The 12168-nt window shown below is 45.6% G+C and overlaps 1 protein-coding gene across 2 annotated transcripts in view; it reads right to left on the reverse strand.

The window, feature by feature from the left end:
* The window catches only part of ARHGAP6 (Rho GTPase activating protein 6), a 448084-nt gene that overhangs the window by 213721 nt on the left and 222195 nt on the right, over nucleotides 1-12168 (reverse strand). The gene's annotated exons all lie outside the window — the stretch shown is intronic.

The raw sequence follows: 12168 nt of genomic DNA on the forward strand, positions 1-12168 counted from the left end.
GGAGTGTTTTCTCCTTCTCCTTGCCACCTAATGCCTGTCCAGCCTGGATGTTTTAACCTAAACGTCACTTCTGCAGGTGTGACAGATACAAGGAGGGCCCCAGCCAGGTCAATCTGGTTCCACAGCCCTCAGAGAAGGCGGAGGGAGGTCTCTGAATTGCACTCCACGGTTCACTGGATATCTATGCCACGGGTTCACCCAGGAGCACAGGCAGGGGCCTGTGGCCACACGCCCTCTGGCCTTCTCGGAGTCTTGCTGCCAAGAGAGCTGTTGAGCTGGAGGACCCCTGCCGTGTCCCGGGACAACCGCAAAGGTGGTGCAGGGCCTCCATGCTCAAGGAGACCCAGTCCTCCGCAAGGACAGGAGGATGGGGCTTTGTGTGCACTTTGCTTTTTGTAATGGATACTGCTGGAATGTGCAGCCTGTGGTGAGCTATTTCTTTTAAAGGACACTGTTTAAATTATACGGGTAGTTTTGTGATTTTAAAAAGAGCACTACAGAAAATTGTGTTGTAAAGCAAATAATCGCCTTCTTTTGTGCGTTTGCTTAAACCTACCAATTATAACAAAACTGAGATAGCACTTTACACCGACTAGGATAGCTATGATCAAAAAGGCAGATGATAACAAGTGTTGATGAGGATGTGGAGAAATTGGAACCTTCATACCCTGCTGGTGGGACTGTGAAATGGCGCGGCCATTTGAAAGCAGTGTGGTAGCTCCTCAAATGGCTAAACACAGAATTGCCACAGTGACCCATAAATTCCACTCCTAGGCATATACCCAAGAGAAATGAAAAGATACATCCATATGAAACTTATACATGAGTGCCCATGGCCGTTATTATTCATAACAGGGAAAAAGTGGAAACAATCCAAACGTCCATCAAGTCATGAGTGGATAAACACAAGGTGTTTCCATGGGATGAAATACCATATGGCAATAAAACGTACCGATACATCCGACACAAGTGAGCCTTGAGCACATTACGTTAAGTGAAAGGAGGCGGTCGCAAAGGACCACAATAGTGCATGATTCCATTTGTACGAAATGTCCAGAATAAGCAAATTCATAGAGACAGAAAGCAGACTGGTGGCAATCGGGGCTGGAGGGCGGTGGAGTTGAATGGAACGTGGCTGCCAGTGCATACGGGCTTTCTTTTAGGGGGGACACAATATTCTGAAATTAGCTACTGGTGATGCTTGCACCGTCCTGTGGATATACCAAAACCCACCAGATTGAACACGTTCAGTGTATGACGTATATTTAAATGTGTGAATTATACAGAGGCATTAAACAAATGATGCTATACTGTAGGTTTACAGAGGAAGGCGTCCCTACCCAACTGCATGTGTCTGTCTGTGCTAGACCATCTAACAGGCAGGTCCCTCGGGTTAACGCACACATCTCCAGCTATCACGGGACCATTTTCCTAACTGCTGTGAAAGAAAAAGCCCATCTGAATGGAATCACGGGGTATGAATGAACTTGATCACAAGAGCAAGGGAATGATAAATAGAAAAAAAAAAGGAGGAAAGAAAAGAAGGTAATGTTGGAATGGGATATTTCCATTGTGCTAGAAAATAAAGGGGAAAAAAATAAGTGAAAAGTTGTTTCCAGTAGAATCTCTTTCAACTAGGGTAATAATTTCAACAGCCTCAAGGAAACCTCAGGGTCACACAGTCAAGGCCAAATGTTGATGAGGAGGAGAAGAGTACGAGCCTGTGGTGGTGACTTCATTACATGGAATTCAGGCATTGGACCTATGTCACCAAAGGAATTCTATGTATATATTCACGTTTACATTTATGAAGTTAACTTTCTCATAGTAGAATTGATACATCGTAAAACTTACCCACTTTAAATGTACAATTCAATGACTTTTAGCCAATTACCAAATTGTGCAACCATAACTGTCATCCAGTCTTAAACATTTTCATCAAATTATGTAGACAATTATGATGGTTGCTCAGATGCCTTTTTGGCTTTGGATTTGAGAAAGTCAAATTTCTTAGAAGTCTGGTGTTTAGTTCAGCAAGATGTTTCTGTATCATCCACAAATGTATAGTAAAAAAATGGTGCTTTTTGTCATTTATTACATTTTAGTTTTTCTAAGAGGGTGGCCTAGAAGCGAAAACAGTAGGCTGTAATGCTACTAATAAATACTTTTCGATTCTCTAGTCAGCGCATACTCTTTAAAATCAACTTTATTGACGTGAAACTTATATGCCATGAAATTCACCTGTAAATTTACTGAGTTGTGCAATATCCAATATCAGAACATTTCCATCGCCCTAATAGCGACCCTGGTGCCCATTAGCGCTCACCCCCTTTCCAACCCCCAGCCTTAGACAACCATTCATCTGCCTTCTGTCACCATAGATTTGTAGAAATCATTATATTTTCATACACACACACAAAATATAGATCAAAAACATTTCTCCTTTAACAGAATCCTACTTCTTCTATACAAAGATTTTGGTGTCTGTAATATTTAAAATTGTTTAGGTAACAAATAAGCCAAAGGTTGCGAAGAGACCTCTGAATATCCGTCTTACAAACAAGTTTTCTCCACTGGAGAATAAAAAGCTGGTGACAACCAACCAATAGACCGCGTTTTTCCATCATGCAATATTTCCTCATTAAAGTCAAAAGTGTCCATTTTATCCACTTCCAGCATCCCTTCGCACAAAAAAAGCACAAAGTCTAACAGGTTAAAACAGTTTACAGCACACATTCTTTATTTTATTTGCAGAAGAAACCCTGAAGAGGTTTCGTCTCCTCCAAATTTGGATCACAGTCTGAATCAAGCAAACAAAACTTTCCCAAATGACATTCAGTTCCACAGCTTTTTAAGGGCTTTGGTAAAGTTTCTAGACATTAAACTCTCTTTAAAAATATTCTGGAAAGTTGTGACTAGTCAAAAAGCCACCAGCTTTCTTGGCAACCTGGTAACGTTGTGAGCACTTCCCAGTTAATCATAGATCTGTTATTTTAGGGAACGCTCCTTGAGATCTTCTAATTTAATTCACAAAGGGATATTATATAGCTTCTACAAAATAACAAGATTCTTATCACGGTGAGTTAGAGGTTGCCTCCGCCAGCCATATATACATACACTATAGTTCTCAAGAAAATATTGTTCCCACATTGCCTTTCTCTTTTAATGAATTGACCATTGGTTAACATGACAAATATACGAAACTGAGTCATTTCCGCATTACCCTCCAGCCCAGCACAACTGTGAAAGTAGATAAATCATGTTTCGCTCTGGGTTTGTACCACCCAATCGCTACCATAAAACACAACGCCCTTATTCAGGCCAATCCATGGACTTCTGATAGCAGCCTTCACGGGCCACAGGTTGCCGGTTTCTGAGGCTGGTACACTCGCCCTCACAAGGGTGCTGACCTGGTTTCTCTTTTCAACTGGAATTTCCTCCTCTGGGGTCATGTGATCCCCACCCTGAGGGGCATTTTCCTGGTACTCTGATCAGTGCCCCACCTTGCCCCTCGCTTTGGAACTGAAGAGAATTCCAGGCTCACCCTCCTGCAGAGTCCAATGAGAAGGCGACTCACGGACATCAGGCCTCATATCTGGTGGGAACCAGGTTTTGCGGGCCTCCCAAGCTCCTCTTAGGAGACACCAAGGTGACATTTAGTCAGGAAGCTGCTGAGATCTAAGACAAGACCTGCAGGAAATGATAGCAGGAGGCCATGTTGTAGGCCGAAAGCTGTACAGACATCTCCATTCAAAGGGTCACAAGAATGTGGACGAGTCAGCCAAAAGAAACATCACAGAGCATAAGATGGGGCCACATCCCTTGGCAAAACACAGGCTGCACTGGCAGGACTGAGAGCTCTCTCACCACACACCTCTTGTGTCTAAGCATGCAGCAAGCGCTACAGAGTTTAATGAACAGGGCAGTGGTGTTTTAAGGGTCAGCCCTTGGAGGCCCTTTACATTCTTTCCTCTGAGGGAGTTCGGGATATACTAATGTAAACATCGCAAATGCAAAACAAGAGGAACCAGCATTTTTCCACCAATGAGAAAATGCCATTTTTCAGAGTTCAATTCTCAACTGTCAACTGGTAAGAATAGGAATGCTCATGAAAATTATTCTGCCTAGAATATTTACAAAAGAGGCTATGCAAAAAAAAAAAAAAAAAAAAAAAAAAAAGATATTAGGCTCAACTTAAAAATTCCAAAGGGTTTTCTGGTGACTTAGAGAATTAGACAAGGCAGATAGGTTTCAGACACTATGACCTATGTGTGGATGCATCTTACTTTTTATCCAAAGGAAGCCTGAGAGTAGAAACTAGGTATTATCTTTTCGAAATTTTCCTTTAGTGCTGGACACATACCCAGTTCTCCACACCTACTGCCAAATAAATGAATGTTCAATGGTATTTTGCCCTTATCTGCATGTTCCCAGAATCCCCTTCTACTCAAACGATGTGCGTCTCCTTTCTTCTGCCTGTGTTCGTACGTAGCACTAGACCTATCTACAGGGTCTGTGGTAACACGCAGCATAATTTTAGACCAGAGATCCACAAACTTTTTCAGTAAATGGCCAGATAATAAATAGTTTAGGTGTCTCACGCCATCCAGTCCATTGCAATCACTCAACTGTGGCGTCATAGCGTGAAAGCAGCCATAGTCAATATATAAATGATGGGTGTGGCTGTTTCCAATAAAACTGGATTTATGGATGCTAAAATTTGTATTGCATATAATTTTCACATGTTATGAAACAGTCTTCTTTTGATTTTTTTTTCCCCACTGTTTAAAAATGTAATGTTTATTCTTAGCTTGTAGGCTGTAAAAAAGCAGGCGGCAGTCTGGATTTGTCCATGGGCCATGGTTTGCTGACCCCTGATTTAGACAACCGAATGACTGAAATCTAGCAGGTGCTCTACGAGGTGAGATCAACTACAGAGCAAACTTGGGGGTGGGGGGAGAAAACCACCAGGATTTGGCAACTGTTGGAACAATTGATACAGTGGAAGAAGACAGGGCAAAGGTTTTAAACTTCAGAGAGGAGATTTTGCGTATGTGCATTATTTTTAATTTAGCTTATCCATTTACATGTCGAAATTGATCAAATTAACCATCTAATTTCCAAAGGCCGGCTCTGATTTGTTTGAACCAAAGGATTAAATATACTTTTCTTCCAATTAGAAACGACCTCATCTACAATTCTTCTAGGTTTTAAAACAGGAGCTAAATTTACAAATCTTTTTGAAGTGACACCAGTATATGCCAGCAGATTAAAAAAATCTCCTGGGAGGTCATTCGGAATGTTTTCCTTTTGTTGGGTTGAGGAGCCAGGGCCGCGAAGCACAAGGAAACCGGGGAAGACGGTGATAATTCTGTTTAAATGTTAATATTACTATTCATTCTATTTCTATAATAGTCCCTTGATCTCTGTTCAGTCTCTATCCAATCGATGCAGATTTGTGGGGACGGTTGTCAGTGGGGAGGCCCCGCCATCTTGCCTTTGTTGTCTAATTAGGTCTAAGGAAATACATGTTGATATCCATGACAGAAAGAGCTCATTGACCAAATGGGGGAAAAAATGAGATCGATCGATTTGCACCTTCTTGAAAACATCAGTATTTCCAGAGGAATCTGATTGCATGCTGTGGTCAGGTAAATGATTTGCCCCCGTTTCTCACCCCTCTCTGCACTCACAAACTTCCCAGGGCCCCATCAAGGAGGAAGCGTTATTTCCCTATCCTCTGACATCAGGCTTGGACATGTGACTCGCCTCGGCCAACGGCAGGTAGGCAGATATGAGCCTGTGCCAGAGTCCCACCCGTGCATTAAGAATCCTTAGTTCCCGTTGTCCTGTTGTGCCTCCGCACTTTGGCAGGTGGCTGCTGCTGCACTGACCCCGGCCCCAGAATAAACGCCACATGGAACAGAACCAACTGAGGAATCAAGCCCTGCGGGACGAGCAGATTGGCCTCGGGTCAAGCAGCTGAGCTCTGCCCAAATTAAGCCCGCCCCAGTGGGCCCACAGATGCACGGGAACAAGTGATGGCTGTCTTACGGGACTGAATTTCCAAGTAGTTTGTCATGTCGCATTATTAGTGCAGCAACAGCTAACCAGGACAAAGAGCCGAGCCCACGTTTCAGACGACAGAATCATATAGTGAAGCACCATTTCGCGTGTCTGTATGCAACCACACGCCAGGAGTTCGGGATTTCATTTCTTTTTAAGACAGCCAAAATTAACAAGTGTCCTCCAGTGCAGAAATCTCACAGAGGGCCCCCCATTTCTTCAAATCCAGGTTCTCCTTAGCGCCCCCCCATGGTGACATGACGTGCCTACAGGGCAATGATGGCATTATCTGCCTACCTAATCGAAAGCAGTAAGTTGGCGTACTCCATTTCTAATAAAGATCCAGGCAAATCATACAGTAAAAGTTTGCAATCATTCAAGTATCCAATAAGAGCGCGCCTATGTTTGCAGACTCAGACAGCATCAGCGCGTTTTACACCTTTTTTTAAGTAGTGGGAACCAAAGAAATGCAGGAAGTCTTTCTAACTGTGTCCCGATGATAAGGTTTCACTCCGCGGCCATCCTGAATAAAAACAGCTATTAAGGTTTTGTTTTGGTTTGGTTTTTTTTTTTTTGAAACAGCTAATCTTGATAAGGTTCAAACTTCTCCCCAAGGGAGGTCTATGAACTGCCACTCCCTTTGAAATGAATGAATAAAAATGCATGTGTATCACGAATGCCAGCGTTTACATAAGCCTGTGCCGCCCAGAGCGTGGCTCCCGCAAACACATGTGGGACTTATGTCTATCCTTGCTCATAAATACTTTGGGAGGGCAGAGCGCCAGCTCCCATGTCCCTTTTCCGGGCTGCTGCGCGTTCAGCCGCACGGCTGCGGTTCCTGAAATGGACGCTCCATCGAAACAGCCATGCAGACAGGGAGCGTGGAGCAGCCACGCAGAAGCTAAAACAGTCTGTGGTGTTTCCATCAAAAGCACTCGGCGAGAGAAAACACACGAGCGGGGCTTATAAAATTACCACAACACTCAGCTAAAAATACCAAACGGGATGTTCTTGATTTGTGGTTGTGTGTGTTACTAACAACATGGAGACAAAAATCCTCTCTGATCCCATTATCAGTTCACCTTACTTTCTCCCGTTACGTTTCTGGATGTTTTCGGCAAAAATGATGAGCGACGACGGGTATGCTGCCATTGTGCTGGAAGGACAGACGGAGTCACTTACAAGGTGTCGTTTTACGGAGAACAGGTGAGTGGGTGCCTGGATTAGAGATGGGGGGAGGGAGTAAGGGAGAGCCTTCAAAGGGGCGGCGTGAAGGAGTTCTTTTGTGGCAGTGGGACAGTTCTGGGTCTTGAATGTGGTGGCAGATATGCCAATGTATACGCGGGGGTGGGGGGGGGGAACCGCATGGAACTGCTCACGCGCGCGCGTACACAAGGGAATGCACATAAAACACCTGTCGGACGTCAACAGGGTCTGCAGACATGTTCATAGCGCCGTACCAGTGTCAGCGTCCTGGTTTTGATATTGCACTATCGTCACGTAAGAAGCTATCCCCGAGGGACGCCGGGCAAAGGATAGCCGGGATCTTTCGGTGGTATTTTTGCAACTTCCTTTGAGTCTATGATTATTACAAAATGAAAGTTTTACAAGCCTCATCTCCAAGGTATCATCTCAAGTCACTTCCCTTTTAACCATCGGCCACTGTGTGGTGGGCCAAGCACTGAAACGCGGCAAGCAGACAAGGATTCCAATCCTACACCCCCTACTGCCAGGTCCCCCTACGACCTGGAAACATCCAAACGCAGCGCCTCCGTTTCCTCACCTTTTCAACAGAGGTGATATTAGGACCTACCTCACAGGCTTCTTTTGATCATTAAATAATGTAGGATGTCGAGGGCTCGTGGAAAGCACTCAATAAATATCGGCTGGTATTTTTACTGTCAGTCTGCCTAATTATTTCTAAGAGCTCTAAGCTATTAATTAATTTTGCTGGCATTCAAGCACACACGAAGCGTCGGGTACAGGCCACACGCGGCCACGGACACGGAGCCCAGCTACGCCCGCGGCTCTGGCCTCTGCCCCTTTGGATTTTTCAGTTCTGTAGCGAATATGGTGTTTAAAGAAGCAATTGCAAGCAAGATGGACGTTATGAAAGTGGGTAGGAGGAGGCCTAGACAGGGAACTAACTCGGGAATGAGAGGCACTTTCTGCAGTCCAGGTTGAAAGGGGAGTTTTCTCTCTGCCACGTTCCTCGGAGTTAACAGGGTGTTTACACTGCAGCCTTCACTTGCAACCACTCCTTCACCAACGGAGATGCAAGTGAGAATAACTTTCCACGGAAGTTATTTTGTGCAGAGGCAGAAGGTTAAGGATTCTTCCTTTTTCATTGTTCGGGAAATCAATTACCTGAGACTGTTCTAAAGGGCAGAGAGGGGGGGAAACCCCATTAGAGTTAAAATCTATAGTAATAAATTTAGACCAAAGCATGTTTGAACGAAGCATGGGGCTCCTCAAGGTGCAATTCATTACAATACATGTGTAAAACATATCATGGTATAATAAGTGAAAAGTCACTATTGAATAGGCTGGAAACATGAATATTTTTCAAAGACGTGCACATCATTCAACGTAACCGTGCTCGTTGCAAGAACCCACAGGGGAGAGAAAAGAGACGTTCTAAGCAATCTGAACGTCTTCTACATCCTCCGGGATTTAGGGTCGTTCATAATGTAAGTAAGCCCTAAAGAAAACCGAACGCGCATAGGATGTGTTTCGTGTTTGCAAACTTTCCCCCGCTTCTGCCAAAACAAAACAAAAACTTCCGCCCTTCCCTGGGCTGGCCCGAGTCCTGGGAGCCTCATCTCAGGGGACCACATTCTGCCCTCACTGCAGTCCTCTCGGGGTATATTTCCAGGGTCGCTTTGCCTGAGGTTGGAAGTCACCGCGTTCTGGTAACACCGGCCCCTCCCTGTGCCCGCGTGGTAACAGCCTCCCCACATTGCTAATGCTTCAGGCTGCACCACCCCTCCTGGGCTCCCTGACACTTACCAGTGCGTCAGGGATGGTTCGTTCCCGAAGTTAAGGCTTTCTGAGTGTTCCACCTTCTACCTGCTGTCGGTCAGCAGCTAAGGCGGGAGAATGCCTCATCTTTTGCGATCGACGTTAAGGCTATTCTTTACATGTTGCTCAGGCCATCAAAGTGACATCAGAATGGGACTGTTGAAGGTCATACGCATAAATAAATACTTAACAAAAATAATATTTTCCAATCCTTCCAGCAAACTCGACATTCCGTTTTCTGGCTAAACCATTATTACCCTGTGGATCTAATTACAACAGCAGCGACACGGCCAAGTGAGGAATCCGGAGGAAGCCCTGCCCCGGGTGGGGCGGCACCCACCTGGCATGGGGGAGCTCCGCGGATGCAGAGCAGAGGTGCCCCACATGCCGGCGAGAAACTTTTAGCCTCTTTATTTTACTTGGACTGACTTATACGTTTCTTTCCCAGATATTTCAGTCAGCTGCAGAAAGGGGTCATTCAAAAATATTTTTAAAGTTGATTCATCTGAACGTCTTCTGCTGTTCCCATGGCAACCCTTCCCCAAAGCCACAACTCCAAATTCTTCTGAAAACTTCATTTCAGAAATCTAATTTAGCCGACACTCCACACGCTCAAATCATAGTCTACAAAATACTTAAGTTGGAAGAGTTCGAAGGATGTGTCAAATAACCAGAGAAGAGGGGAGAAAATCCTGAGCGGTTTTCATTTCCAAGGGCCATAACGTCTTTAAAGGAAAGAGCCTTCAGTAACGATGATCATATTTGAATGAACAGATTAGTCTTATACTTTGTGCAGAACTCATCCAAACCGAGAAGTAGCCCTTATTTGCATCGAAGCCGTGACTATGAAGACCGAGAAAGCGGTACCATGTAATGATTGCCGGGAGTCCTTGTTGTTTTATTTGATCTTCATCTTTCAAGTTTTTAAGTATTCAGAATGTATTTCAAAATAAAAGAAATCAGAAAGGTTGATCTTCGGAAAATAAGGTTAGAACCAGAAAACCTAAGAAGCTACATTAAAGGATATTAAATTCACTGCATTCATTTGTAAACACTGTGGATTTTTGTCCAAAATTTTACAAGAATTTTACTCCCATCATTTTGGAGCTTACAGTCTGAAACGGGCTGTGCTAATTAACGTTCAGTGACGTGGCCAGGACTTAAGAAAGGGCTCTGCAGTCCCTGCCAATGGCAAGATGGACAGATCACTAACTACCTGCCAGCTGGGCTGCTCGGGTAGACTTCCAACCTGGATGGGACTGAGAATGAAAAGCTGGGGCGAGAGGCGGGGGGGCGCCTGGGTGGCTCAGTCGGTTAAGTGCCCAACTCTTGGTTTCAGCTCAAGTCATGATCCCATGGTTTGTGAGTTCGAGCCCCGCATTGGGCTCTGCGCTGACAGCACGGAGCCTGCTCGGGATTCTCTCTCTCCCTCCTTTGCCCCTCTCTCTCTCTCTCTCTCTCTCTCTCTCTCTCTCTCTCTCTCTCAGCTAGAGGGAGCCATCTCCCTCCTCCTTCCTTTTGCATTTTCCCCGGAGCAGGCCTGTCCCTATCACATCCTCAGTGAGTGCTTACTGGACAGAGGTGGGCCTTAGCTCCTCACTCACATACAGTCACAGATCCAATGTCCGTGCACGGAGGCTTTCTTAGAGTTCAGAGATTATGATTTCTAATTTTAGACCTGGGACCAACTAACAGATTTAATAAACTGGTCTTTCAGTGAAATCAGAATAGGGGTATTTAGACAAGGCTGTTAGACCCGAATAAATCAAGAAGTCAGCTAAAGTCTGATAAGGAGAAAAGCCAGGAAATGTTTACAAAATAAGGCCCGAGATGACAAAATAAGGCATCATCCACTCCCGGATAGTTATTGGGTGCCTACCCTGTGCCGGGCCCACCCGAGGCAGTGGGGCCATCGTGGGAAAAGAATGACTGCGTCCCTGCCCTGAAACAGGGAGTGAACACAAAGGAGGCAGCTAGTGTGACAGAATCAGGGGTGATTGAGTGGGGTCAGAAGCACTTTGGAAAGAGCCGTCAGGGAAGGTGACATTTTCTTCTGCAATTCGGAGGGCACCATAAAAGCCTGCCACACAAAGAACATCCCAGGCAGAAGGGACAGCACGGGGAGACGCCTCAGGTGGGAACAAGCTGGTCACATGTGAGGAACAGAAGGGACACTAATGTGGCTGGGCAGGGGTAAGGCGAGGGAGGGTCGTGGAGGAGGACTCGGAAGGCCAAGGTCAAGGAGGAAGAGATCAGGCTAAGTGTAATGGAAACCAACTGGTGAGCTTTGCTCACTGAAATGTCACAACTTCATTTGCTTTTTAAAAGATCTCACTGGTCCCATGATCCGACTATAGGGTTACCATGTTGTCTTGGCGTGGACGACCGGTGCTTCGGTTTACATGACAGCAGCAGAGATGGAAAGGAGAGGATGAATTTGGAGAGTGCTGTGAAACAGACCTGGCGGGGCTGACCCTGGGGTGTTCTGGCGTGGGCAGCTCCCGGAGCGGGCAGCCACTTAGTGAGGCGGGAAAGGCCGAGAGTGCCGCAGGCGAGGAGCCGGAGAGAAATCGGAAAGCCACTGAAGACGGCATATGACTAGCCGGTAGCATCACAACCAAGGTGAGACTCAAGTGCATTTGGTCCAGGGTCATCACAACGTGGGGAACGGGAAGAGTAAATAATAGAACCCTCTAGCCAGAAAGGACTAGGCAAAGAGCAGTATTTGTTTTCCGACGGTTGGCAGACGTGCAGTAGGAAGTGGCTTAAAGGGTGGGAGACGTGGCTTCCTAAGATGACGGGAGCTCCAGACCAAAGGGACCACATGAAGGAAAAGCTCTGAGAGCAGCAGAAAAGAAAGCATGCTGTGGGGTGGCGGTGGGGGTGGAAAAGGTAGCCACAATGAGACGAGCTGTTAATTAAGGGGATGCAATAATCTCCCATTTATTTGTAACGTGCGAGACGTTTGCTTTTGTGAGGAGACAGGCGACAAGCTGACAGCTACAGAAGTGAATTCCGGGCTGTGCGGCGGCCCAGTGCCCTCCTGCGCAATTTCCTAAGATGTCTACACCAGCGGCGCTG

This window comes from Acinonyx jubatus, chromosome X, assembly GCF_027475565.1.
Source record: "Acinonyx jubatus isolate Ajub_Pintada_27869175 chromosome X, VMU_Ajub_asm_v1.0, whole genome shotgun sequence".
Lineage (NCBI taxonomy): Eukaryota > Metazoa > Chordata > Mammalia > Carnivora > Felidae > Acinonyx > Acinonyx jubatus.